The sequence below is a fragment of the Astatotilapia calliptera genome, chromosome 23 (assembly GCF_900246225.1).
Source record: "Astatotilapia calliptera chromosome 23, fAstCal1.2, whole genome shotgun sequence".
NCBI lineage: Eukaryota > Metazoa > Chordata > Actinopteri > Cichliformes > Cichlidae > Astatotilapia > Astatotilapia calliptera.
This window is the reverse complement of record NC_039323.1, coordinates 30,532,142-30,557,954: the sequence shown is the minus strand read 5'-3', so window position 1 is coordinate 30,557,954 and position 25,813 is coordinate 30,532,142. Positions and strand designations below refer to the sequence as shown.

Below are 25,813 nucleotides of genomic sequence, written 5' to 3'. Positions count from 1 at the left end.
AACCCATGTAGTTTATACTCATATTTTTTTCTTAAATATTACAATACAATTGAAATACTTAGAGAAGTAGCCATCTGCTGCCTTATCACATACCTTGGAGAGAAGAGGACCTTTTCATGCGGTTTGGTGTAAGTAATTCAGCATCGTGTGTGTGTGTGTGTGTGTGTGTGTGTGTGTGTGTGTGTGTGTGTGTGTGTGTGTGTGTGTGTGTGTGTGTGTGTGTGTGTATTCCACTGATCATCTGAATTCATAAAGATTCAGTAAGTATAAATGTCTAATGCATAATCCACTAACCTATTTTTAATTTGCTTTACAAGGACACCAAAGAATTTAAGGCCAACCTTGAAAGGCAGGTGATGAAAACTGCCATCATCGGTGACCAGCACACCCCTGGATCTGACCATAAGTAGCAACCATTGTGATGGGAACAAAAATCCTGGAGGGCCAGGATTTCCCAAGGTGCTGTGTGTTACTCATGGGAATAATATAAGATCTCAATCTGAGCTAATGCAAGGATCTGAAATACACTTTTGAAGTTGTTCAGAAGCTGTTCCTTGACCTTGATAGAACCAGCATTATGTTAAAAATGCTGACTCTGTTTCAAAAATTGTTAACTGTTTTGAATCCTGTAGGTGTAACATTGACCTTAAAGGTGTTTGCTGCATTGTGTAAAAGAAAGATGCAAGATCTTGTAAAGTTTGGTAGGCATTGAAAGTTGACATTTACTGAACACTTGCTTGGAAGTATTACTGCAACAAAATGTTTTCTAAGTGTTTGTTTTTTTTTTTTTTACCAGTTGAACACATTTGTTTCTGTGGTCTTAAATACATAAAGGCATATTGTTTAACTCGGCTGCGATGGTATAAATTGAAGTTTCTGATTTATTTTCACTTTTTAAATATAAAGTGTTGAATGCCTACAGTTAAAAAATTTTAAAAAAGTTATTTGCTAATTGTTGAATGAATTCATTTTTTAAAAGCTATTACAATAAAAAAAATAAGAAAAAGCTAAAATGATGATAATAATGAAGAAAATCAGCAACTTAATATTTTAAACGATTAAACTTCAAAAGAATCGGCTTTTGTAATTTATTATTAATTACATAACACTTAAAAATCATTTTAAATAATGTGGAAAATGTAATTGGAGAAACATAATTTTTATGAGTAAGCAACTTAAAAACATGTTTTTAAGTGGTAATTAAAATCACCTTTGATTATGGAGGAAAAGTTAAGTCCCCTAACTCTAGTTTGTTGGTTTAATATAATTTCAACATAAGTTATCGTAACTCAAAAAGATTAATGGAAACTGTTGTGTTAATTTTTTTTTGTTGAGCTTAAACAATAGTTTGTAGAGTGTGGACAGGTCACAAATCTGTTGCATAGACAACAATTCACACTAGTATTCAATTTAGAATCACTAATTAACCTAACCTCCACTAACGGCATGTCTTTAGACTATGAGACAGCCAGAGAACCCATGCAGACATGTGAAGAACATCCAAACTCCACACAGAAAGGACCCAGCCAGATGGTGGGCCCAGGGCCTTCTTGCTATGAGGCAACAGTGCTGCCCACCATGCTATAAAATTAGTTTTTACATTTGTGTAGCTGTGTAACTTGCATTGGTCTAACCCTTCATGTCAGTTTGAAATCAAGACAGCTTCCTGGTAGCTGATAAAACCTCAGCCACCTCCCTCCATGTTAGCAGATGGAACAGGAGAAAAACTGGAGAAAAAAAATTACAGTAAATTGTTCTGAAATTAGATTTCTGACAAACTAAAGTCATATTTGAAAACTTACAATGCAACTCTTCTCCCGGTGTCTGATTGCTTTCGGTTTAACAAGTCGTGTTTGCATTAACCCTTTAAGACCTACCATAGAACCAAGTCTGCCAGAGCTTATATTATATTTTTACATGTTGTAGTGCCATTTCTGGAAGCATTTCAAGTTGCTATACATCAATACAATCATTATAGCCCAGATTTTAATAATATGTATGCATTAAGTGCATGGTAATTACATAAATTGAAAAAAAGTGCAATAAACTACATAAAAATTGAAAATAGCATCAAAATAAACTATTTCCAGCAGTGCAATTTGAGTTCTAAGCATTCCAGAAACTATTCAGAAAGTCTTAACATCAAACATAACTTTTAAAAACACCAGTTTAGGCTGATGAGGCTCTGAAGGTTAAAAAAACTACATTTTCCGCGAAAATTATGTCACTTCCGGTTTCGGGCAGGAAACTGCACAGTGTGAAGCTCTAAGTTAAGCACACTATGGGAAAAAATGTCCAGAACAATCAAGGATGCAGCCAGCTATGTGAAGTTCCAAGGAGGGGTGGGCAATATATCAAATACACACGATGCATCGCGGGATTTTCCACGTACGATGGTTAAAGTGGCTTTATCGTAACCATCAAGACACATGCACACATGCATGTATTTTTCTCCCACATGCTGCAAATGCATCATTTTCCAACCAGAAAATCTTCTACCCGGTACACTGCACTGAGCTTGCATGTTTATATACTACCAGATAGAGAATATACTCGCTGTTATTTGGATTTCACAAGGAGGATGTTGAACAAAATGCAGTAATTTGCAAAACATGCCGTAAAACTATTGCTGCCAAAGGTAGAAGTACCACGAATTTATTCTATGGCAAAACGAAGAATGTTTTGAACCCCGCATGCCAACATTCCCTGATACATCAAAGAAAAGGTCAAATAAACTAGGTGTGATACCTGTGACTCTTCTACGTCAGTCTTTTTTATAGTCGCTGCCTAGACTTTTTTTTCTGTAATTTGAGGGCATCACATTTGTATTTTACAATTTCATATGTTAGAAGCAATGTTCCCTCTGAGTTGCGCGTGTGCGCAATTGCGCACTGCTGGCACGGTCTGTGTGAAGGCACATTAATGACAACGTGAACAACCATTGGAGATGTGAGCAGGACAGACGGAAACAAATGACGGAAAAAGTGTGGACTTTATACCAGTTTTTAAATTGTGTTGATAGGCCACGTAAAACCAGTTATGATAAGAAATATATATACATACAATATTAGACTTTCTTCCTGAATACTATCGTTACATTTACTGTGGGAAGAGACGGTAAAAACTGTGTTTTATAAGGTAAACGCTCGAAAGCACTCTCCGCCTGTGAGCAAAACCAACCCCCACCAAAAAAAAAAAAAAAAAACTAAACGCAAAATAGCATTTAGTTGCTTAGGAAGGGGCGAAGTTTTAGCAGTGACGGCGGTGTTTTGAGATGTAAGAGATTTGCGACGTTTAGCGCAAATCTTGTGTAGTTAGCAGAGGTGTGGACTCGAGTCACATGACTTGGACTCGAGTCAGACTCGAGTCATTAATTTTATGACTTTAGACTTGACTTGAAAAAATGTTCTAAGACTTGTGACTTGACTTGGACTTTTACACCAATGACTTGGGACTTGAATTGGACTTGAACCGGTTTACTTGAAAAGACTTGATATTTTACCCAAATATAAAATTTAACATGCATATTATATAGAGATTGAAAATGTGACGTCATTCACGGGTAGAACCGCAAAGGATTCTGGGAACTCGTGGCAAGCGGTACTAGGCGCACGCAGGCTTTCAATTAAAATCAGTTATACAGCGATAAAAAGAAACACAAAAATGTCAAGAAGCTGTTGTATTATTAACTGCAATAGCCGGTCGCATGACAGCCACGGGAAGCCGACGGGTAAAGAGATCGGTTGTTATCGGATTACGTCGTTGAAGAGAAATTGTTCGAGCCATGTTTCCAAAGTAACAAAGAGGCGACGGATGGCCTGGATTGCAGCCATTCAAAGATCAAATATAACATCCCAGAACCCTCCAGCTCACAGGTTAGTCTGCTCCAAGCATTTACATGAAGGTCAGTGTCTTTTAGTACTTAATACGTCATTTTCATAACATAATTGGTGATATAGGTTACAAGCAAGTCTGGCGCTGAACAGAAATTGTCGCGCTATGCTCCTTTATTTATTGTGCATAAATAGTGAATTGTCCTGACACAATATTGCGTTTCGCTTCTGTTATTATGGTACACTGACAAAAACATATACTTTTATTCACAGGATAAAACAGGTTTTTTGTATCACTAATTGCCCAGTACGATTACAGCATACAGTATTATTGTCACTGCTACATTTCTGTGATGCTACCAGAAATTATTTCCACTGCTAATTAATTACCGTTGAGCTCAAAGGTCCTATTAATAAACGGTTAACGAATGTGTATTTATGACGACGATTTGTGAGACTGGTAAACTTATGATACGTACGATGGTCTTTCGTTCTACACGGTGCATTTCAAGGTCCCTGTACCCATCCGTCGGTAAACTGTACCTGGGCTTGTTGCAGTGACCTGAAGTTACTAAACTTCACGAGTGTATGCACTCACTCCAAGAACCGTATAATTATAAATATGCATATAAATATGCTAAGATGAGATAGCTGACTTCATCTAACTAGCAAATGTTGTCCAGGCTATGTTGGTGATACAGTTTTTTTTAATATGTATGATATTTTTGTCATGTGATTTTAAAGCTGGTCCTACAACCGCATCCAAGAATAACATGCAGCTTATCTCAGAACTGTCGGTGAAAATTATTCTTGGAGCTAGGTTTAATTGAGCTGCATTTTAAAGAGGTGCAATTTCACAATTTGTGTATATTTTCTAAGTTCACTATTTTGTATGTGTTGAGAAAAACACAGATTTTAAAATTACATGGTCTAATATTTACATTTAGCATAACTGCAACATTATTTTTTCTTTTTTTTTTTTTAAAGACTCGAAAGGACTTGAAATTCAAAGTTTCAGACTTGTGACTTGACTCGGACTTTTACACCAGTGACTTGAGACTCGACTCTGACTTGCCTGACATTACTTGAGACTTGACTTGAGACTTGAGGATAAAGACTTGAGACTTACTTGAGACTTGCAAAACAATGACTTGGTCCCACCTCTGGTAGTTAGTGTGTAGTCTAGTCAATAGTTGGGATAAAAAATCAGCCCGGGCATTTTGACTATAGACGGGCCCACCAGGTATTATAGGAAAAACCATAAAGCCTTTGAATGAAAACAAACATCGTTGTGACAGTGATGTACACTGTCTTGTTGGTATATATGTATCACTCTGATAAACTTAACTCCCTATTCTGGTATTCTAAAACAGTACTTTGCCGAAACCAAGAGACTGCTTGGTCGAGTTAACCTCCTGAACTATCTACAACATATGGTGGGAATCTGACATTAAGACAGAGAAGACTAGAGGTGACACATGACCATTACTGAATATTAAAAATAATAAATGACAGATTTAGTGATATTTTGACAAACTATTTATTTATCACATCAATAAACAGCATGGCAGGGCAAACTATTTTTTTCTAACATGGCAACCTTTAAAAAGTGAAAGGAGACAGAAAGGCAGATGAGAAAAAATAAATCTTAATTGACTTTTTGATGGCATTTTACACAGTACTGGTACAGTATCTAGAAAATGTGGGAAAATACTGGCATCATATACATACTTATGTACAATAATGGATTTCTATACATTTGACATCAGATGAAAACTTTGTTTGTAAGTAGAGCAGGGCGATATGGCCAAAAATATTTATCGATATAACTGACGATATAATTGATTGCGAGACAAAATACAACTCCACAACATTACTAGCACAAAAAAACCCATCTGTTTATTTTCACTTAAACAAGCAGCTGTTTTTTATGTGCAGAAAAGCTTTATAAAAATTTAACAGTCCAAATGCAAATTCCTTGCTGAAAGTTTAACCAAAAGGCATTTCCAGTAGAAATGGGCTGACATATCCTGAGCATAACCATGTATAATATCCACTGAAGTTAAAAAGAGGTGCTTTGTAACATTAAACTGTAGTGTGCCAAATAAAAAAGTCAAATACGTGTTTTTTGGACCATAAGGTGCACGGGATTATAAGACACATTAAGCGAAACAAAGCAGTCAGATAAATAAAACTATTCAACTCATTCTTCTTGCTTCCTCCACTTCTGTACCATTGATTCATTAATCCTGTATTGTATCACAGCTGCTCTATTCCCATGTTGTTGCAGTAGGTTAGTCATTAATTGCAAATATTAATGACTCTCAGTTGATCTCCTGACTGAAGTTTGGTCCGTTTACAGCATCCTGCCATGTGATTGCATTTGTCTCTAACCATCAGGAAACTTCATGTTAACTTTTATCGAGTGGAAAAGTGTTAGTGTTGATTCCTCCAGCTTCACTGTTTATGTTATGCTAACATAGCTGTGTCGCCAGTGTTGCCAACTCCTCAGTAAGGAAAATTGCTATTTGTTGTCCTAAAAGTCGCTAGAAGTCGCTAAATGACGTCATCGCCTAATTTGCATAATATGTCATGCTAATATAATTGTAACCTATGTTGTTGAAGAGAGAGATAACATCGTGGAAGAGACATAAAGTGAGTAAAAAAAAACCGTAAATAAATACATTTATAGTTTATTTAGAACTACAAATTACATTTCTTTTAGCAATTATTGTTTTTTTTAATGTCACAATTCCAACCCTGCTCCTTTACCCGGGCTTGGACTGGCAAAAGTGACCCAAAATAGGCACTCTGGTGGAGTTACTTTGTGTGTGTGTGTTTATAAGTAGTTTTAAACCTTGTGATCCAAAAAACAGCATAAGAGTAAAAGAAGAACTGACTGCGTTACAGTCAGTGCGGGAGCAGCGGCTTCGCTCATGCACGATTCATTTGCAGTTTGGACGCATAGGTGTGAACCTCTCCTGCCCTGATAGCAGCTGGGGGAAGACTATGCTCCGCCCGTGAGCGCTTTGGAACAGGCGAGGTGCCCACGGCAGCACCCGCTGCTTGTTGAGAGTAAAAGCAATACGCACTTTCACGTCAAAAAGTCGTCATAAATAAGTCTCCAATAACACCAGAAAAAGTCGCTAGTCGCTTTTTAGAAAAAAGTCGCTAAGGGGGTCTGAAAACTCGCTAAATATAGTGACAAATTCGTTAAGTTGACAACACTGTGTGTCGCTAGCAATCACGTAGCACATCATTATATACCAGCTCGCCCAACTTCAGTAACCTTACTAACGTCACTGCTGTTTAGTTTCCTGTCTTCATTTATGTTGGAAGTGATAGCAGAGCTCTCTCAGTCAGAACATGTTACATCATGCTTAGGTAACTAGCGAAACTAGCGAGCTAACTTCCACTAACTTCCAACTCCGTTAAATGTAATAAATTCTGTTTTCAGGACCCAGACTACACCCAGATTTACGAGCACCTTAGTCCGATAAATACGGCAACAATGACGGCCTGCTTGCATGTTCTACATAAAAAAGTGCTTTGGTGGGTATCTGACGGACAAACACCAAACCAGTTCCAGATCACTGAAGTGGCACCATTTTTACAAACCAATTCTGGTTCATCCGTTTCACTGAACGATCCGCTTTCTCCCTTATCATTCTCCGTTAACAACATGCTTTTTCGGCCATGTGCACATGCGTGTTTTACCCATATTCTATCGCGATATTTCATTTTCTTATCGTTGCCTAACACTGTACCGGTATTACCGTAAATGGTATAATATGGCCCAGCCCTAGTTGTAAGATTCGGATAATTATTTGTTAAAAGCTAGAAATTTTAAATGAGAATAAGAAAGAAAAGTATTTCTTTGTGCCCTGGCAAAACTTTGCTAGACCCGCTCCTGCACAGTTACCAGCTGTCAGCCGCTTAGAAAAGGATCCTGGTGTTATTTGTCTCTCAGAAACAGTTCATAACTTCCCTTCAACTCATTCATGTTACCTAAAAGGTAAACCTGTTTGTCCATCACCTGTTCAGCTCTGATGATTCAGTAAGGACATCTCCTGGTTTCATCTTCATGTTTCCCTCTCACCACATATCCAACTGATATCAAGACCAGCAGCTTTTACAGCTGTGGCTCCAGCAAACATCAGCTGATACTAGAAAGTATTATTAAATCAATTCTAACAACAGCTTATCAAGTTTAAGGGTGCTTCTGTTGTTTAACACGACCTCCGCTAGTTTCCTCTTTCTGGCGCAAAGTGGGTTATAAATAAGCAAGAGAGACGCCGATCAGCTGATCATTGATCAGTTTTGTGATTGAAGTAGCAGCAGGAGAGGGAGGGGTAGAGAAGAGAGAAGAAGAGGCAGCTGACAGCGTAAAGAGACAGAATAACTCCAGCTTTGTGTCTTTTTTTTCACTCTAGCTAAAGTACGGGACAAATCGTGTTTATTTTCAGCTCAATATGAAACGTGTAATATTAACTCTGAATACAAGAGGATTCCGTCTTTTACGGGACGGTTGGCAACTCTACTAACTAACCTTATGAATAAAATAAAGTTCACTATCAGTAACATCATAGCACCCACCCAGCAGTATAGAAACTCTGTCAAGCTAGCTAGTACGCAGTACGAGTTATTGTAACTGACGGTAAAAGGTTAGCAAAACGAAAATAAACTATATGTAAACTTGGTTTATATCTGACCCAGTTAGACTGCAGTTCATAACTTCTTACCTGAAGTTCAGTTCACCTGACAATCGCACCGGCGGCCGCCGCGGATCTCTCCTCCTCCGCCTCGCCTCCCCTTTCCCTCATCCACCTGCTGGCCTCCACCACTTGCTAATTTTACTGAATGTGTGAAAGCTCCACCATAGCCACCACCAAACAGTTGAGTTATTTTTACACATCTGCCAGCATCTGTCCAATCCGCCACCTTTCACTGTTTACACCGTTACGGGGGATAAAAACAAAAATTTACCATCATGTCCGATGGCCAGTCCAGCAATGTATCAGACTGTTGTTTTCAACAGTCTGATACACTGGTCATACACTGGTCATTATATGCTGTATTTTGCAGACAGAGAGTTACAGGACTCTACAGACTCATACTCATAATACAAGTCAGAGCTTTATTAAAAAAAGAAAAAGAAAAAAAAAAAGAAAGTTTTGTTTTCAAAATTGGAGTTCAAGTTATTTTTACTTCCAATAGTGTTAACATACTAAACAGGTCATGAACAAGATTTTTTTAATTTTCGTTGTAAGTAGCCTAAAGCAGTTAATTAAAAGTAGTCTAACATAGATGTAAATGCTGTAATTTGATTATTTTAATAAACCATGTAACTTAGATGGATTCGATGCTGGCGTGACAACAGTGCACACGTCTGCTGTTGCTCACAGTGGTCCAAGGGACCGCTCAGGGAGTTTGTGTGTTTTCTCAGACACATGAAAACTTAGAGGGAACATTGGTTAGAAGCACCTTTTTAATTTCAGTTGTTTATTTATTTTCTCTCACGAATTATTACTTGATGTACTTTTTTGTTGCTGTGATGTTTGTTAAAGGTTTAGTGTTGACCCCAGAAAGAAGCTTACTGTGACAGTATTGTCATTTGTGAAAAACCTCTGTGTGCAACGGATGGTTAAAAAATGGTTCAAATAAAACATTTCAATTCATTCCGATTTTTTGTAATATAAATATGGAATTGTTGATTTGAATGAGTACACCAGAGGAATTTTAGGCACTGGTTAAATATAACATCTGTTTTTGGAGGTTATTAAAACATATCACGATATATCCAGTATCGCAATATAGCCAAAAAATATCACAATATTAGAGTCCTCGTATCACCCAGCCCTAGTTCAAAGGTGTTTGCATTTGGACCTGATAGCAGACATGACTTTGATACCATGTTTCCACACCCCAGTCACAGAATGGCACAGCATATTTCTAGTTTTGGCTTCAGTTTGTTACAACAGGAAGAAGCTTAGATCTGTAATCTATCTCCTTGTATTGTCTGAAACTACCAAAAAAAAGCTGTAACAAATGGCTCACAAGTTCCTGAAGTTAAATAAATGTTTTAAATCTGATTCTTTTATACGACCAATGTGGAAAAGCCTAAAATTTCTCAGTCTGCTTAATAAGAAAATTAACTAGTATTTACATTTGAAAAGGAGGCGTTTATTTCAAGAAGAGAATAGAGAAAATTCTTGAACACTTCACTTGAACATAAAGGAACTTTTGAATATGTAAAGACATTTCATTCCTACTGTGTATTCCTGCCAATGAGGAAATATTCCTGCAGTCAGTGTTTAGAAACATGGTTAGTGATTCTTCAGTTACTGGTACGTTCAAAACAATCCATCCTTTCTGAAACTTAGGAGAGGGTGCATGGACCAAAGCAAATCAGAATGGTTGAAAATAAAGAAAATACATGGTTTTCAGTGGCTAAGTCAGAGTCCAGACCTTAACCATGAGAGAAGACCACTGAGATGCTGTGGCATGACTTAAGAAGAGCTGTGTAATTAAAGCATGTCATAAATATTAATGAACTGAAAATATGTAGGAGGAATCATCTAAAATTCTTTCTTTCCAATGTGCAAGACTCATTAGCATCCACAGGAAATCTCTGATGGAGTTGCTACTGTTAAGCTGAACTGAAAATTGAACCGGCTATCAAACCCCAACCCTACAGATGATTGTCCGAAATAATACTCACAGCATCATTTAAGCAAGGGCAGCCTCACCATGAATGTAGTTCAAGGTATATCTTCCCAGTATTTATTTGTTGGCTTACTTTCCAAACTGTTCTAACTTTTCAGGGGGTGATTCACTCATGTTACAATTATCAATATTGAGAGTTGAACGAAAACTCCTCAACTGAGAATATTAAGTGAATCCCACAAGCAGCCAGAGGTGGATATTGACTACATTTAAACATCTAAAGGATGTTCCACCAAAATAAAGCAAAGCATAGTGTTAAGATTGCATAAAAGCTTTACCTATACGATCTAAAGAGAAAAACTTGATCAGAATGAAAGCACCAGTGGCAAATCATAACACTGTGTATACAGTAACCTGCTGCACCCTCTACCACAAGTGATCTCAATGAACCTCTCAGTTATTTTACAGGAAGCACCTATTCAGTCCAGAAGGTCAGCTCAGAAACGTTATCATACGTATATCTGTCTGTCCCATGTAAATATATTTATCTTCCAACAACTGAGAACGAAGGCTGTTAACAAGACCAACTGGGATAAGATGAGAATAAGATTGCTCCACATTTTGTCTGCCTACTCCCAAAATCAATTTGGGAGACATTATTTTGAGAAGCAAATGTCAAATTTACATACTGGGCTCAGAGGATAAAGACATTTAAACACGCAAGTGCATCAAATACACCTAAAATAATTGGTGCTATGTTTAGTTTGGCAAGGACTGACAAAATTCTGGATGGTGCTTGTGCACATGCAATAGTGCATATTCTATAATTAGGTCTAGATGTCAAATGTACAACTATTCAAATGGGTTAGTCGGGTCCACTGAGGAATATGTGCTCATTGAGAGCAGATGCTGATTGAAATCAAGCGTGCACACAGGGAGATATTAATATCACCTAAAGGATTATGCCAAAAAGCAGTACAACATATTACACACAGTGCCTCAGAAAGTAAAATTAAATAATTTCCTATGTGGTGTCTGAGGGCCAAGCTGAACTCTCTGTATTTAATTAATTGAGCTGAGAGAACTATAAACAGCAAGCCTTTGACTCTTCATCCCATTTCCCCCTAAAGCTTGTTGGATATAAATATCAGTATGGAACCATGCTGGGCTTTCACAAAGAGGATTAGAGTGAGGAAAGAGGAATCAGACAAAACTTGCTTTACTTTATTTAGTGACACCACCATTTGTATTTGAATCTGGAAGCCATAGCAGGCATACAAGTCCAACATGCCTTCCATTTCCAATGCGGGAAACAGCTTTGTTTTTGACGCATGAATTTTGAAATGGATGATTTCTGAAATTCTTTCACAAGGTTTTTCCAAATATTCTCAACATAATGGACTACAGAAATTTTAAATTTAAACCCTCAAATTTAGTTTGACAAGGAATGTGCATGGCAGCAGAATACAGAAAGATGCCCTAACCCAAACAAACCTTTGCTTTCCTACTGCACTGGAGGTTAAACAATCTTTGGAGTTGGACCAAGAGAGGTTTATCCATCTGCTATTTGACCACTCTGATGAAAATCCAATCATCTACTTTTTTTTTTTTTTTTTTTGCCTGTCCCGTTTGGCTCTTTTGCCATCAGAATTATTGTCTAAAGGCAAAAAAAGATGCCCAACGGATTTACTTTACCAAATTGACCATCCCAGCCTTGCCATAATGGTCCATTTGATTCACCTTTTATTGTTTATTTTATTTTCACTTGCTGAATACGGGACAGACTTGACTGGAGGAAAGAAGGGGAGGAAGAAAGAGGGAAAGAGAAACAGCTGAGAAGAGGGACGGGGGAGAAGGGCAAAAAACAAAAACCAACAGAATCCAATCATCTACTTGACCAAAGGGGAACCAAGAGACATCAGAAGTCACAGTAGCCAGCTTGGCAAACCAGCAAAAGTCCCATCATCAGAACCTAATTAAAAAAACCCGGGGCTAGGAGACTTAGATCTCCACTCTTCCAACACTAAGCGTGGTGGCAGGGGAGGGGCTCAGAAGGCTTTTGCAGCAGACTCACATGTGGAAATGGGAAGGCAGAAACAGCCAACATGCAGCCAGAGCTGACAGACTGTGAGATAAGAGGGTGCTGGGAAACACAGCTCTGATTTGTGATACCACAACTGGTAGAAATGTGAGCTGACCCTCAAAGGTGTGAGCAAAGAAACAAAAAAAATAAGCACTGTGATTCATACAAACTCACTTTAATTCAACAATGTAATCACAAAGCTGTTCTATTAGACTGCAGAGGATTGCTGCAAAGGACATTAGACATTGCCAGGCTTTCTTTGTGTTCGCTGGTGTGATAAAACCTAAAACCCCAGTCACATATAAGTCTTTCTTAATCCGGTATCTCTGCTTCAGCCTCTATATGCGTTCACATAAAGGAGTCATCTGACAAATCGTTACTTCTTTAACAAAAACTACGCAAGCGTGCAGAAGCAAGGTGTGAAACATTAACTGTTGCTGTTTCCATAGGAATTAAGATGGCAAGTAGCACTCGGGTCCCGCTAAACTGATTATAAGCACATGTGTGCACCTCTACATAACCAGATATTAGAGGTGCACACATGTGCACCAACAGGCCTGGAGCATTCAGGTGTGTGCTACCACATTTCCAAGGAGTAAGTAATAATCTCAGACGAGCAAAACCCAGAAACCACATCTCAGGCTACGTCCACAAGTACACGGGTATTTTTGAAAACGGAGATTTTCCGTTTTCGTTTAAAAAAATAATCCCGTCCACACGTAAACGCAGAAATGAAGGAAAACACTGCTAGGAACATGCCAAAGCAACAGATGGCGATATATTCCTAACCGTGTAGAAATGTTGGCCAATCAGAAGTCTAGAAGCCTCGGTGGGAAATAGTAAACAAGGATGGGGCATAGAAGTGTGAGGGAGACAGTAACTGTGTGTGTATATTAGGGGTGCAACGATACACAAAATTCACGGTTCGGTTCGGTTCGATACTTTGGTGTCACGGTTCGATATTTTTTCGATACAAAAAAATGTTCATGCATTTTTAATTTGTCATTTATTAAAATTATAAATATATATTTTAACTCAAAAGTACAGTTTTTAAATTTAACCCTAACCCTTGTGCATGTTCTTTATTTTGACAGCGAATGCGCACCTGCGGACCACTTATGTGCAGCCCTGGTTATTTAGCTCGTCATATCGCAGCCACAGAAATTCTTTTGTCCATGAAACCATAAAGCTGCACTTTCTTTTTGCCTTATAGTCTGATTTGTCATAACTTCTCCATTTTGTGGTAAGCTTTTCTTTGGCTGTCACTTCTTCACCCTGACCTGTCTTATTTGGCTCAGCAGAACTGAAATGCTTTTACACACTCACTCACATAAGCTCAGCGATTCTCTGCGCGATCAACCTCTCACATGTTTAAGCTGCGGGAGATTTCACTTGTCATGTTTGCATAGTAAGCTAACGATTAATAAGACGATGTCAGAGGAATTGGTGCCCAAATTATCATCACTCACAGATCAGTGCTGTCGCTCTCTATACACAGTTCACACGATTGCAAAGTGAAAGCAAAAAACGAGCGCAAATTCAAACGCGACTTCAATATGTCACATATTGACAGTGGCTCACCGATGCCAATGACATAATTACCCAGCTACATTTCTGAAAGAATGCAAAAGCATTGACATATATTTTTCCTACAATAGCCCGACGGGCAGGGAAGAGATAGATTTTGGTAGCCCGACTGAAAAAATCGCTAGCTCCGGGACGTCGGGCTAGCGATATTGCAAGCCCTGTATCTGATTGAGGAATCACTCATCTTTGGAAAAGAGAGTTTATTACAGAGAGATGTCTCTTTCCAAAATAAAAGCTATACTATCCGCTTCTTCTGGGCTATATTCTCAGCAGCATAAGGAGAATCATGTGCTAACAGCTGTCTAAATGACTCGGCTAAAGTTAGTAGCATGCTTGCTTTTTTTTGTCTGCTTCCACTTGTCTTTGCACTAGGATGATGTCGGCGTAAATGTGCAGTCATATTCGTCATGTTCCCACTAGTGCTTTCAAGTTAATCTCGTTGAAATGACCTTAACGCCACAACACGGCAAATCTCCGTTAACGAGCTACCACCGATCGCTCCGTGCATGGGGCTAGACGGCCGACACGTTAACGAGCTAACTGCGCTAACACACTAGTTCCCACCCATGTAATTGAGCATTGCGTGGCACATCCAACATACTGTTTTACTTTAGTCCATGACTCGCTTACCTTCAGGGTCATACGTCACATGAAAACCAAAATATTTCCAAACGCCAGATCTGAATGAGGGTGGGGGAGGTGCCCTGCGCTCTTCCTTCTGACTATGCTGTCTGTGTTGAGCGCTCAGTGGATCTGCGCTGGACAGTGCAGCCTAGGCGGAGTAGTCGAACACAGATTCACTGAGCGCTCAACACAGACAGCATCGTCAGAAGGAAAATTGATAAAATAAATTACAAATGTTGTATTGTTCGATACATATGCGTACCGAACCGAAAGCACTGTATCGAACGGTTCAATATCGATACGAATATCGTTGCACCCCTAGTGTATATGTAAGCATGTAAACACTGAGAGAGTACAATTAACAGTAACAGTATTGTAGAAATTCATTTCACCGAATAACGTGGCGCACAGTCTGACGTCAAAAAAGGCGCACACTTTTGACGCTGCGTTTCCTGCGTTTTCTCCGCTTTTCTTGTCCACACGTAAATGCAAAAACGGAGTTTTCAAAAATATCCACCCTGGCCGGAGTTTTTAAAAATCTCAGTTTTCAGTGACCGAAAACGCCGTTTATGTGTGGACGAAAGGTGCAAACGCATAGAAAAATCTGCGTTTTCAAAAATACCTGGGTACGTGTGGACGTAGCCTCAGACTCTACAGGCCAGTTAGCATGTTAAATGTTAGCATTTATGAGAGTATAATTAGAAAAAAGACTGAACAAGTATGGCTTTTTTTTTCTCTAATTAAAACACGGCAGGAGGTTTGCAAAATTGCAACTGAACAAAGGACACAACGTCTGGAACAATGCCCCTTGGAAAGATAAGACCGAAATGGAGTTGCTTGGCCATAATGCAAAGCACCACATCTGGCGAAAATCAAACACCACATATCAGTACAAACACCTACCAACTAGGGCTGCACGATTAATCGTTAGAAAATCGCGATCTCGATTCATACTTATCGTAATCTGCATGAAAACAAGCGCTCACTCTTCCTGCTCAACAAATGACAAGGGCGGAGCCTTATACCACGTGATACAGAAGCTGTGCCGTGTGATGCTAAAATTAGCAGGGAAAAAACAACGGAGAGCACGTCAGGGATGACGAGAAAGTGACAGGAGTAAATCCGTCCCGGTCAACCACCCAAACATCAATAACGGGAACCTTATACAGCGCTTCCCTATACACGTCGAACTCCCGCAGGCACAAAGAAATTACGGAAGCTATCACTTATCACCTGACCAAAGATATGGCTCCCATCAACACTGAGCAAAACAAGGGATTTAGGAAAATGATCAACACCCTAGACAAACGCTACACAGTGCCGTCCCGCAACTATTTTTCTATTGTTGCACTACCTGCTCTATACACGCAGTGTCGAGCAACGGTGGAGACGGAATTTCAAGCAGTACAACATTTTGCGGCAACAACAAAACGTGAGACATTTGTTGTTTTTATGTTTATTTATTGTTTTTATGTTCAGTCTCAACTGTTACGAAGATGATGTGCAGTTAATAAGTGCAATAAATATTTATACTGGAAAAGAAAATCGTGATCTCAATTCTAAGCCAAAAAATCGTGATTCTCATTTTATGCAAAATCGTGCAGCCCTACTACCAACTGTCAAGTTACAGTCCTTGGGGACTCATAATGTGGGCCACAGAACCTTGACCTCACTGAGTCACCAATAAACTCCTGTATATACAAAAATACCCTAAAATCAAATGTGAGGACTGAAAGCTGTAACACAATGTAACAAAATAATGATCCTAAACACATCAGCAAATCTACAACAAAATGACTGAAAACGAAAAGAACCAAAGTGTTGCAATGGCCCAATCAAAGCCATCAACCCAAAATTCCTCTACTGATGACCTCTGACGTTGTCAGAAAATGATTACTGTTGCTAAATGTGGTTCTACAAGATATTATAGCTGCCAGGGAAAGATTCAGCATAAGCATGGTGCTAGAACACACCCCAATGGCTTTAGAGATGACTAACCTATCTTAACTGCACCAGCAGTGAAAATGTGACATTGTTTCAGCTCAGGCTTTTCATTTTTTGTTGGTTTGTTGTCTGCAAGAAAACAATAGGAGGCATCTGCCAACTGAGCATTTGAGATATTAACAGCTTACTGTGTTGTCATTCATCATTTTTGTAAACAAAACGAGAAAAACACAGATGACAACATGTTATTTAGTTTCAATGTCGCTGTGCCATTATTGTAGTATCACTACAGCATGCATGTTTTTGTGTCAGATCCTGTAAAAACAACCAGACACACTGACAAATAACCAGGCCATTTATTGTTCTATTCGTGTGCCAAGTTGCTGAAAGGACTTGTGTTTGAAACAAAAACAAAAAAACCCCCAGTGTAACCACAGTTTTGGGCTACTGGATTCAAATCTATCTGCACCTGCAGGGTCATATGCAGAACTGTGTGACGTGTGGCTAAGCTCTAGCCAACAAGATTATCAAATGGATGATAGTCACAGACATGATCACAAGGTGCTAAGCTCGATGGAAAACAGAGTCGCCTGTGCCGCTTCCCAAAGCCTGCTCCACCGAGAGGCACAGAGAGAGCAGTGCTGAAAGAGCGAGGGCAAGATGGGGAGCGTAGGAACTGCATAGGTCACAGCGCATCAGTGAGAAAAACAGTGAACACCCTCGGAGAAAGAAAAGAATCAGAGAAAACTCGTACTGCTGTAGCAGCGCAAAATTCAGGGCTTATAAAAGATGACAGCCTTGTAAGTTACAGCCTCCTCCTATCAGTAATTACAGTGTAGCCAGACAGTCATAAAATCTAATGCATTGTAAATTATGAGTTGTTACACAGAAACCATTAATTCTGCATGAGAACAGGCAACTGGGCAGTGCTCTCTCCATTGGTTTGCCTCCTCGTGCTGCGATTAAACTGACAATTAATTACTGAGAGAGAAGGCCAAGCGAACAACAACAATCCGATACGTCACTGATCCCCTAAGGGAAATGCTCTTTGCTGTTTGCCCTGCTCCAAGAAGAGGTCAAAGGCAACAGCTCCAATGGCCTGCAGGGAGATGCTTCGACACAGCAGCAATTACAGGGGTTGGATGCAGTGGAATTCTGTACAAAATAGTTAAAGAATTTAATCAAGCAAGTAGAGTTAGGGCCCAACAATTTAGGAAAAAACAGCCAACTGATTCTTCAGCATAAATAAATGTTTACTTCACCTCTAAAATAAATCAGACCACAGAGAATAATACTGCCGGTTGTGTCCTCACAGAGTTGAGACGAGTCAAAGAAGCATCATCTTTTAGGCAAATACTACATTATTAGCAGAATTAGAATCACTCAAATAATGATAAGAACTCTTTGGCCAGTCAGTGACCATTTTTTGGGCTTCCTCTGATTTTGCTGACAGCTCTGCTCAAAGATACCCTGAAAAGTGTCTTATCTCTAGAAGCACAATGAAGCATTATTTGTTTGTGGGATCCTATGATGTTTGCATTATGCACATGCACAGAGGACAGCAACTAGCCCCTCAGCTGTGGCTGCTGCAGGCTTTTATAAAAAAGGAAAACTATATATATAAAAAATGCAGATCTTCTCACTGTTTGGTAGGAGGGGCTAAAATGGCTCTTTTTCATGTTGAAGGTTGCCAAACCTTGGGTTAGGTGATCTCAGAGACATAATAGAGAGCTTCCTCCAAAGGGTGGCTGGGTTCTCTCTTAGAGATAAGATGAGAAGTTCAGCCATCCGGGACAGGCTCAGAGTAAAGCCCCTGCTCCTCCACATCAAAAGGAGCCAGTTGAGGTGTATCGGATAAGGATGCCTCCTGCCCGCCTCCTCTGTGAAGTGTTCTGGGCATGTCCCACCAGGAGGAGCCCCCAGGGCAGCAAAGGACATGCTGGAGAGATTATATCTCCTGGCTGGCCTGGGAATACCTTCGTGTTCCCCCCGACAAGCTGGAGGAGGTAAAACTGGAAACAGACTTGAAAAGAAACAGTTCTGGTGAAGCACTGATGCCTCAAAGCTAGAAGGTCTTAGTTTGGTTCTCTGTGGCATTTTTTGTCCCCTGTGGCTGCATAGGTTTCCTCCTTCCTCCCAAAGGAAGCATAAAGTCCAGAGCATAAAGTGTTCTGGACTTAAGGTAAATATGGCTTGTCGTATAAAGTGCTTTGAGTGGTCAATAAGATTAGACAAGCGCTAACAGATTTTGTCACCAGACATAACCTGTGTGGGGGCTGTGTGGGGGAGAGCTACCTCCTCTGTGAGCTCCACAGTTTCTGGTCAATCAATTGATCTGTACAAACTAGCAGATTAAAGCGTGCTGTGTGAGTTAACGTATAGCCTGAGATCAATAAAACTGATGTGTCTGTCAGATTTTAAGGTTAGGGTAGTGTGCTCTTTTGGGGAATAAACCACTAAAAAGACACCACCCACTCATTATTTCTCCAAGGATCAAAAATCATAGAGATGTGTTTCTTTGACAAAAGCCTCTTTAGCTAACATAAATCTAAGCACACCTCATTAACCAGGGACCAGGCTACAGTTTCCTTTTTGTTGTCATAGGGCTAATGTTAATTAGTTACAGTGTGTAAATGTACTCATCATTATAGCTGGTGAAATCAACTTGCAACAGCTTGTTTAAGGCACTTTTAACAATGTAGGCTGTAGGGCTGGGCGATATGGCCTAAAATCCATATCACAGTATAATTTGAAGCATGTGCGGTAACGATATATATTGCAATATATTCTTTTCTTCTGTATAACGTATGTTACACACTATAAGGCACACTTAACATCCTTTAATTTTCTCAAAAATCGACAGTGTGCCTTTGTTAAAAGTCCGCAAGTTATTTGAACTACATCACTGTGGAGTAAAATTCCTTCTGACCGAGGACGACTCAGTTGAAGCGTGATCGGCAATCAGTGCAAACATACATTACAGTCTTATATAGGAATTCTGGTTGGGCTTACTGACCTCGAACCGATTTTGTGCAGTGTACGGCGCGCAGAAATCTGTCAAAAAATGTTTTAGTACGACTTTGGAGAGCTATGAAAGCGCACCGCTTGATGGATTGCCGGAGCATTACGGCTGCCGTAGTCAGGAGCCTTGCGGAGTGATCCAAAACTGGGTCCAAAACTCCGACACCTTTCAGGTCCCAAAGTCAAACGAACACTGCGGCATCACTGAGAGTTAAAAACTGTCTAAATTCATAAGTGGTCCGCAGGTGCGCATTCGCTGTCAAAATAAAAAACACGCACAAGGGTTAGGGTTAAATTTAAAAACTGTACTTTTGAGTTAAAATATATATTTATAATTTTAATAAATGACAAATTAAAAAGGCATGAACATTTTTTTTGTATCGAAAAAATATCAAACCGTGACACCAAAGTATCGAACCAAACCGAACCGTGAATTTTGTGTATCGTTGCACCCCTACCCAATATGTATATTTAGCATTTTGCCACAGTTACTGTCACTTAAGAAGCACAGCAGCTGCCTGACTGCACAAGGAAAGAAGGCAAGGATGTAGCAATGTGCAGGGTTAACGTGCAAGTGTAAAAAAAGGGGTAGCCTTGAATATTTGAGTATCACCTAGCTACGGTAAAATCTGTTTTCCAGGAATTGGAAAATGTGGCTGGACCTGATGATGTCGATCAAAGGCAAACATAGCTTTCTCAAAAAGTAGCCGAAGAATCCATGATTGCAGCCTTAACGTCCTCAACTGAAGCATCGGTGTGTGGATTCCTTCCTGCATGATGGTCGGATGGTGACTTGACCTTAAATCCCAATGATGAAGTGTTTCCAAACATAATAAGACATTGAAGCTAATGACATTAAAATGGGCTCATTTCAATGTAAAGGTCTTCGTAAAGTAGCAGTTGCCAAAGGAAAAAGAAAATCCAACTGACATTTGACAAACCACGCTGTACACTTTAAAGGAATATGTTCCCCAAGGGCACCAAAATGCCACTGCGTGCAGTAACAAACAGTAATCCACAAGCTGACAGAGTTCCCCTTAAATCGTGTGGACAAGGAAAGCATAAGTGCATTGAAACTGTAAACGAGTTAATAAGCCCATTCTGTAATACACTTTTCTGTTGTGCTCTATACAAATGCTATTCATCAATGCCACGCGCAGTTTATCTCATCCAGGAGGGCCCATGCTGTTCCATAAATTCAGCTCCAATAATATCCAGAACTAAAATATGATGTAATTAAGAGGGCTTTTCTGCAGATTCATAAAAAACAGTCTTCATTTTCCTGCATTGCAAACAGCAAATGTTTCAAAAGATCGATTTTGTGCATTGCATTCGTCCAATAACTCAAACAGGCACATAAAACCCCCACATGAGGGTTAAATTAGTTAAAACAGGCCTATTAGATGCACACCCAGGGACTTGCTTCCTCTCACAGGATGCCAATAAGATGCAGTTTACAACGCAGCACATGTCAACAGCCTATTTGCAGATATAACGACTGAGTTTTGAAGAAGGACTGTTTGATAATAATTTAGCACAGACAGCTTTTGAAAAAGGACTCAAATTCATTAGTTTCATGGGGGAAGGTAAAAGGAGGAAAATCAGAGGGGCTCTTTCCAGCGCTGCACCAGTAATTTATTGATCCACAATCAATGTCATCATGACTTTTAGAAGGACTAGCAGCTGTGATCGCAGCACCTACAATTGTGGAAACAGTTTCTAAATCTCAACATCTGTCAGAGCTTTTGTGACAGAAAAATTGCTTCCATCAAGCTTGAGCTTAATCAAACAGAGGATTTAAACAGCATTACAGCAGCAGAATGGAAATGAGTTCTTCTATACTTTACTTCATCAAACTAGACCTCCAAACCCACGTCCTGGTTCCCATTTTCAGATGTCATTTCCTAATTGAGATTAAACCACTGCATTTTGTGTCACAGGAGACAAATGGAGGACCGCGGGACATTTCTGAAATTAAATGGAACTTTCCTGTCATTCACACAATTCCAGTGTCTGGTCGCATGCCAGTACACAGGCTTAAATGAGAGAATCTGGCAGAGATGATCGTATTAACGACCCAGGCGGCAATGTAAAGGTTGTGCTCCCACAAAAGAGATGGTTACACTCCACCGCTTAAAAACAGTGTCAAGAAGTACTGATGTAAGCACTTCAAGGAGCATGGTACAATTCCAGAAAGAGGATCGGTCCTGTGGGAGGGAGATGCATTTGTGCGTGTGCGGTGTTTATATTTCAAAGAAACTGTCAAAGTAAATCTATAGGAATGGATTTTTGGGAGGCTTAGGCACACTGTTCACAGCAAGTATAGACACTGACCGAGAACTGTGTTATGACCCTTAGATTACAAGGTAAAATCCTATTCAGCAGCTTGCCACTGAGGGTTATATGGCTCGCTTTCAGTTTTTGACTTCTTGGTGTAATGTAGCAGTATCTAACAGGGTGATAAAGGACAGCAAGGTGACACACATTCCTTTATGCTGTGCAACAGAGAGCAGACGGCTTTTCTGAGTTCATGTTAATTGACATGGATTAGAGGCCAGATAAATCCGTTATATCTGATATCAAGCTATGAAGTACAAAGCATTATGAAATGCACAATGCTCTCATCTACTTATCTGGATTTATTTTGCCTCTGCCCTTGCTCGCCTTTTTCTATGATTCTAATAAACGCAAATAAACCCGACACCTGTGAACCGGCTTCTTACTGAAATGATGCCACGCACTTAAAACCGCAGTTATTCCTGCGAACTACACAGTATAAAGCAGCTCCGAGCACCGAGTCGTGCCATTTCAAAAGACGAAAATGTATCAAACTACATCTTCAGTAGCAAGTTTTAAATCTCAGTATTACCTTCGGCGCATGCCTGCTGAAGAAAAGAAAGAAAAGAAACAAGAAAAAGCCACAGTAGGAAACAACATTTACAACCACAACAAGGGTCAAACGGCGTAGTCATAAACAAAACTGCATGTGATCGACTTGGCAAGCCTTTAACTCAATGTCACTTCCAAACACAGCATCCCTGGGAGCTGGGAGCGAACGAATATTTTTAGTGGCAAGAAAAATTCCCCGACACATAACACACCGAAGGAAAAAAAACACACACACACATTTCCGACCCTTAATGAAAACACCCACCCGTGTTGTCGTCCGCGTCCCGTCCTTACAAGTTGTCCAGGAATCTTAGATCCGTCCGCTTCACACAGCGCTGATACCTCCTCTGCTCGGCGTCTCGAGCTGCACGCTGCGCTCATGGAGATGGAGGTGGGTTGGCGGGGGGCTGTCAGCGGAGAAGAGGAGACTGTCCAATCAGAGGCCGCCTTGATGAGGAGGGATGGCGGCCAATCTGCCCCGGCAGAGAGAGAGCGGGGTGATGCCGCTTTGTTTAACGGAGATTGACTTTCAAGCAACAGAGCGCGAGCGCTTATGATGTGATGGCATCTGGACGAAAATAAGCATGCGTACTAGTTTTGCTGCCGGGGGGGAGGTTTTCCAGCTGCTTCCGTAAAGAACGCCTTTATTTAATTGAGACACCATTAATGACATGGATTAACCATTGAAGGGGAACTGAGTATGTATGCAGCCATCACCATTATGTTCCCATTAAATCATGAAACAGACCTACTGAAACACGAGTCAGTTCAAGTTGTCCATATTATTTAATGGGCATTCCAGTCCATGCCTCATATTTTTTTAGACCCATGCTGGAAATGCTCTTTGCTCATGGCTAGAGCTGATCCATTTGATTGGCAGGTTCACCCGCAACAATATAATTACTAAATAATTAAGCATGTCAGCAGTTTTGCTGTTTTATTGTTTGTTTGTTTGTTTTTTAAGTGAAGTGGCTTCATTACAGTTTGCTTCCAAGGAGGCAGACTTTCTTGTCATTTTTAAAGTGGCCTTGAAATTAGCTGCTTTAAAAAAAGAAAGAAAAATTGGTCTAGTCTTTTGTATTTGACCATATTCAGAATAATTGTTTTAAGCCATTAAATCACTAACTAATAAATGATTCAAGCTTAACTCAAGGGATGAATGAGTTTTGCATCTAAACATAACAGATAACTTAGCATAGAAACAGTTTTAAATTGCATCTATATACACTTTGTTACTAGCAGCCTGTTGGAAAAAAATATGTAATTTGTTCCAGTTTCTTCTGGTGAATTTGCAAATCATCCCAACAATAACAGTTATCACACAGAGAGTAAATAGTCACATTTTTTGCCCTGACTAAGTTATTCCCAATCATAAACTTGCTATTTCCCACCACTGTGTCCAGCTTATACTTCAGCCAAGTTAAGATAAGTGAAAGACAAAAGAATAGGTGGCAGGCCTAAAAAGAAGATCTACAGCTGGTGATCATATCTGAAAGTCTTGCTCTAAAGAAATCCAACAAAGACTTTTTGCAGGACTGAGAGATGCATCTGGCCATTCAGTTAATCTGTTTACTCTTCACCAAAGCCTGAACAGAACTGGATGAGTATCTGTAAAGAAGTCATTCTTAATGAAGAGAAAACAAAAGAAAAGGCCAATGTATGCCAAATTAAACAAATGGATTGAAAATCTGAGCCAACAGGGCTTATGGAGTAATGCAATTTGAGATTTTTGGTAATATTATTTCTTTGCAAATTTTGCAAAAATATATCTGCAAAATTTTGATTCACCAAACAATAATATCTAAAAAGTCTCTAATTGGCATTTCTGACCATGACAATGATTCCAAAGACATTCCAGATGCAGTAAAAGCACATCTGAATAGAAGAAAAGCCAAAAAAGAAAGCCAAACACCATTACAAAAAGAAGGTAGAAGAACACTTCTCCAACTCCAACCCCCGACGCATGTGGCAAGGACTCCAGACCATTACAGTCTACTGGACCACCAAACCCTCCCCCGCATCCTCTGATGTCTCCTTCCTCAACGAGCTCAACAACTTTTATTCAATTCAATTCAATTTTATTTATATAGTGCCAAATCACAACATAAGTTGCCTCAAGGCGCTTCATAGATACAGAGAAAAACCCAACAATCATATGACCCCCTATGAGCAAGCACTTTGGCAACAGTGGGAAGGAAAAACTTCCTTTTAACAGGAAGAAACCTCCGGCAGAACCAGGCTCAGGGAGGGGCGGCCATCTGCTGCGACCGGTTGGGGTGAGAGAAGGAAGACAGGATAAAAGACATGCTGTGAAAGAGAGACAGAGATTAATAACAGATATGATTCAATGCAGAGAGGTCTGTTAATACATAGTGAGCGAGAAAGGTGACTGGAAAGGAAAAACTCAATGCATCATGGGAATCCCCCGGCAGCCTAAGTCTATTGCAGCATAACTAAGGGAGGATTCAGGGTCACCTGGTCCAGCCCTAACTATATGCTTTAGCAAAAAGGAAAGTTTTAAGCCTAATCTTGAAAGTAGAGATAGTGTCTGTCTCCTGAATCCAAACTGGAAGCTGGTTCCACAGAAGAGGGGCCTGAAAACTGAAGGCTCTCCCTCCCATTCTACTTTTAAATACTCTAGGAACAACAAGTAGGCCTGCAGAGCGAGAGCGAAGTGCTCTAATAGGGTGATATGGTACTACAAGGTCATTAAGATAAGATGGGGCCTGATTATTTAAGACCTTGTATGTGAGGAGCAGGATTTTGAATTCAATTCTGGATTTAACAGGAAGCCAATGAAGGGAAGCCAAAACAGGAGAAATATGCTCTCTCTTTCTAGTCGTTTATGCTCATTTTGAGTGAGGGAACCCCACAACCACAACCAAAGCAGACGTGACGCCAGACCACCAACCTCTGACTCTCTCCCCCACCGATGTAGGAGCGGTGCTGAGCAGGATCAATGTCCACAAGGCTGCAGGTCCTGATGGCATCCCCGGGCGTGTTCTCAGAGCATGTTCTGGGGAGCTTGCAGGAGTGCTCACAGACATATTCAATCTGTCCTTGGCCCACGCTGTGGTACCGGCCTGCTTCAAATCCACCTCCATCGTCCCGATACCCAAAAACTCCAACCAATCTTGCCTCAATGACTACCGCCCAGTAGCACTCA

The 25,813-nt window shown here is 39.9% G+C and overlaps 1 protein-coding gene across 1 annotated transcript in view; it reads right to left on the bottom strand.

Moving 5' to 3' along the window:
- LOC113016462 (beta-1,3-galactosyltransferase 1-like) overlaps positions 1–23,276 on the bottom strand; it is a 203,068-nt gene extending 179,792 nt beyond the window's left edge. Inside the window, exon 1 of the mRNA XM_026159303.1 lies at positions 22,913–23,276. The gene's annotated coding sequence lies outside the window, so the exon portion shown is untranslated. The remainder of the gene's footprint in view (positions 1–22,912) is intronic.
- Positions 23,277–25,813: the final 2,537 nt, after the last annotated feature.